This window comes from Anomaloglossus baeobatrachus, chromosome 11 (genome assembly GCF_048569485.1).
Source record: "Anomaloglossus baeobatrachus isolate aAnoBae1 chromosome 11, aAnoBae1.hap1, whole genome shotgun sequence".
In the NCBI taxonomy this organism is placed as follows: Eukaryota; Metazoa; Chordata; class Amphibia; order Anura; family Aromobatidae; genus Anomaloglossus; species Anomaloglossus baeobatrachus.
Window position 1 is genome coordinate 122,851,565 of NC_134363.1, and position 4,562 is coordinate 122,856,126.

The window sequence follows — 4,562 nt, forward strand, 5'->3', positions numbered from 1 at the left end:
CAATATGAAAATCACACCTGAAACCAGATAAATAGGGGAGCAGTTGACTCAATCTTTGCATTGTGTTTCTGTGTGTCACACTAAGTATGGAGAACAGAAAGAGGAGAACTGTGTGAGGACTTGATATCAACAGGTATCTCAAGGTCAACAGTCCATCTCTACACATCTTGATTTTCCTTTGTCCACAATGAGCAACAAAATCAAGATTTTTATAACCCATGGCACCGTAGCTAATCTCCCTGGCTGGGGACAGTAGAGAAAATTTGATAAAAGGTTGCAACGCAGGATTGTCCGAATGGTGGATTAGCAGCCACAATCATGCTCCAAAGAAATTCAAGCTGTCCTGTAGGCACAGGATACATCAGCGTCAGCATGAACTATCAGTCTACATTAGCATGAAATGTTATGGCAGGAGACCCAGGAGGACCCCACTGCTGACACAGACAAAAAAAAGCTAGACTGCAATTTGCCAAAATATGTGAGTAAGCCAAAATCCTTCTGGTAAAGCGTCTTGTGGATAGATGAGACCAAGACAGAGATTTTTGGTAAAGCACATCATTCTACTGTTTACCAAAACTGAAATGAGGCCTACAAAGAAAATAACAGTACCTACAGTCAAATATGGTGGAGGTTTAAAGATATGTAGGTGTCATTTTGCTGCCTCTGGCACTGGGTGCCTTGATTGTGTGCAAGACATCATGAAATCTTAAGATTATCAAAGGATTTTGGGTTGCAGTGTGAGAAAGTTGGGTTTGCATCCTAGGTCATGCGTTTTCCAGCAGGACACCAACCTAAATATACTTCAAGAAGCCCCAGAAATGGATGGAAACAAAGCAGTGGAGAGATCTGAAGTGGCAGCAATGAGTCCGGATCTAAATCTTATTGACTCCAGTGGAGAGATCAGAAGATTGCTGTTGGGAGAAGACGACTTCTAAGGGTACTTTCACACATCCGGATTTTTGCTCTGCGGCACAATACGGCGTTCTGCAGAAAAACCGCAACCGGCTTTTGTAACGCCGATTGCGTTTTTTTTTGCATTGACTTACATTAGTGCCGCATTGTGCCGTAGGGGCTTGCGTTCGGTCCGGTTTTTGCCGCATGCGGCAGATTTAGCCGATGCGGCGGCCGTATCGAACGTACCCTGCAACGTTTTTTGCTCCGGCAAAAAACACCGCATTGCGCCGCATCCGGCCGCTGCGGCGCATTTTTCAATGCATTCCTATGGAGGCCGGATGCGGCGCGATGCGGAAAAAAACGCATCCGGTCGCCGCATGCGGTATTCTCCACTGCGCATGCTCAGTAGCATGCCGCAACCGGAAAAAACCGGACCGGCCGCATGTAAAAACTTATGCAAAGGATGCGGTGTTTTCACCGCATCCGTTGCATAGTTTTCACAGCCGGATTGAGCCGCAGGGCTCAAACCGGATGTGTGAAAGTAGCCTAATATTAGAGACCTGGAGCAGAAGAGAAGAGTCCAGGTGAGAGGAGGAAGAAGCTTGTTGCTGGTTATAGGAAGCGATTCATTGCAGTTATTTATTCCAAAGGGCGTGAAGCCAAATATTAAGTTGAGGGTGCCAACAATTTTGCCAGGACCACTTTTTGGAGTTTTGTGAGAAATTCTGTCCAATTTGCCTTGCTTTCTCAGGCTTTTTTTGTTTTTCCAATACACACAAAGGAAATAAACATGTTTATAATAAAATGTGTAATTGTAATAATTATTGGGGAGAAATAGTTCATTTTCTGGAACAATTTCAAGGGTGCCAACACTTTCGGCCATGACTGTGTATGACCAGCCGCACACGGAGAATACACAGTATATACACAGTAGCCGGGCAGTATGTATACATGGTATAGCCTGGTATATGCACTGTTTGCACAGTTGTAGCATATACAGTGTATACAGGAGGAGGGCTGTGTGGATACATGACTATATACATAGCTGTACAGTGCACCCATTCTATACAGCAGGTGTGGAGCCGGCACACTCCCGCACACGCCGCCTCCTCTGCCGGCCGTGGCCGCGGATGCTCCGGAGGATGCTGCTGCTCCTGACTGGGGCACTGACACCCGGGCCTTGTCTCTGCAGCAGGCAGGGGGCGGGGCCTGACATCCCGCTCCGCGCACAGACGGCTATGGCCCCGGGGTAACGTGTAACCAGGGGGAACCGGCCACAAGACAGGTGAGCAGCAGCGGGAGGAGCAGTATCCGGCGCCGCCATACTCACCGCGCGCACATCACCAAGTCCGGGAGCCTCCAGCACACAACATTCCCAGCTGCATCCTTCACCTACTCCGGATCCACATTCTGGGAATACAGATCCTTCCGCCCATTGACCATAAATGGGAGCTCTGTGATGCGCCCAACGCCTGCCGTTGGGTGTGTTGCGATCACGTCACGGACGTCACTGTGTAGCCATGCTCCTTGAAGGAAAAGTAGTCCGTGGAGTGAGGATCCTAGCGATGCTGCTCGGGCGATCTCCTGACGCTGTACAGCCGCGGACTGTGCGCGCAGGACGATAACACCCCACCACGCAAATGTTCATCACAGCTTTGTGCTCTTTTCTTTGTCTCATGAAACTAATTATCTGTATTGCAGTGATGAAGCTTAGATCATCATAATGACCTTTTTACTAATATGGCCAGAAATAACGACCGGGCAACTGTTCATTCAGACTGAAGAAGACGGATTCTCCATTAGTTAATACCAGACACTGTTTCCCCAGTTTTTACATTTGTAGGATTAAAAACATTTCCCGATACCCGGCAGAGAGTTATAGTAGAGAGGTGTCCCCAGTGTAGGCCCTCCATCATCCATCAGTCACCATCCATGAGACTTCAGCCACCATCCATCAGCCACTATTCATCAGCAATGACCCATCAGCCGCGATCTATCAGCCACCATCTATCATTCATCAGCTACCATCCATCAGCCACTATCCTTCATCCATAACCCATCAGCTACCATCCATCAGCCACTATCCACCATCCATGACCTATCAGCTACCATCCATCAGCCACTATCCATCATCCATAACCCATCAGCTACCATCCATCAGCCACTATCCATCATCCATGACCCATCAGCTACCATCCATCAGCCACTATCCATCATCCATGACCCATCAGCTACCATCCATCAGCCACTAACCATCATCCATGACCCATCAGCTACCATCCATCAGCCACTATCCATCATCCATGACCCATCAGCTACCATCCATCAGCCACTATCCATCATCCATGACCCATCAGCTACCATCCATCAGCCACTAACCATCATCCATGACCCATCAGCTACCATCCATCAGCCACTATCCATCATCCATGACCCATCAGCTACTATCACTCATCCTTGACCTATTAGCCACCATCCATCAATCAACCACTATCCATCATCCATGACGCATCAGCTGCTATCTGTCAGCCACCATCTATAATCCATCAGCTACCATCCATGAGCCACTATCCATCATCCATGACTAATCATTCATCAGCCACTATCCATCATCCATGACTAATCATTCATCAGCCACTATCTATCATCCATGACCCATCAGCCAGAACGGGACTGGTACCAAACACATGTGTGCACTACTTAAAGGGAGATACCATATCACTAGGGAATGTGATCATTGTGATTTGTGGGGTCCGACCACTGGACCCCCAACCAGAAGATGAAGGTGCTGCTGCCCTGAGTGTATGGGTCCAACCTCTGGGACCCCCAATCAGAGAATGAAGGGGCTGCAGCACTGAGTATATGGGCTCCGATCTCCAGGAACCCCACCCAGAAAATGAAGGGGCTGCAGCTCTGAGTGTATGGGGTCTGACCTCCGAGACCCCCTCATCTACAGAATGAATGGGATGCAGCACTGAATATATGGGGTTCCACCTCCAGGACCCCAACCAGAGAATAACGGGGCTGCAGCACTGACTATATGAGGGTCCGGACTCTGGGACCCCCAACCAGAAAATGAAGGGTCTGCATCACTTATCTTGTGGGGTCTGGACCCCCCCATATGGAGAATGAAGGGGCTACAGCATTGAGTCTGTGGGGTCCAACCTCTGGGATCCCCAACCAGAGAATGAAGGGTCTGCTACACTGAGTATATGGAATTCCCCCCCCCCAATCGGAGAGTGAAGGAGCTACCGCATTGAATGTATGGATCCCAACCTTCAGGACTACCCAACCAGAGAATGAAAGGGCTGCAGCAATCAGTCTGTAGGGTCCGACTACTGGACCCCCCATCCGGAGAATGAAGGGGCTGCAGCACTGAGTATATGGGGTCCGACCTTCTAGACCCACCAACCAGAGAATGAAGGGGCTGCAGCACTGTGTGTGTATGGAGTCCGACCTCCAGGACCTGCAACCAGAGAGTAAAGTGGCTGCAGCACTCATTGTTTGGCATCTGACCACCCATCCAGAGAATGAAGGGGCTGCAGCAGTGAGTCTGACCTCTATAATCCCCCCAGCCAGAGAATGAAGGGGCTGCAGCAGTGAGTCTGACCTCTATAATCCCCCCAGCCAGAGAATGAAGGGGCTGCAGCGGTGAGTCTGACCTCTAT

General features: G+C 49.4%; 1 protein-coding gene across 1 annotated transcript in view; it reads right to left on the reverse strand.

Moving 5' to 3' along the window:
• Positions 1-2,367, reverse strand: part of LOC142256667 (uncharacterized) — a 143,859-nt gene extending 141,492 nt beyond the window's left edge. The window contains exon 1 of the mRNA XM_075328487.1: positions 2,225-2,367. The gene's annotated coding sequence lies outside the window, so the exon portion shown is untranslated. The remainder of the gene's footprint in view (positions 1-2,224) is intronic.
• Between the last annotated feature and the right edge of the window lie 2,195 nt (positions 2,368-4,562).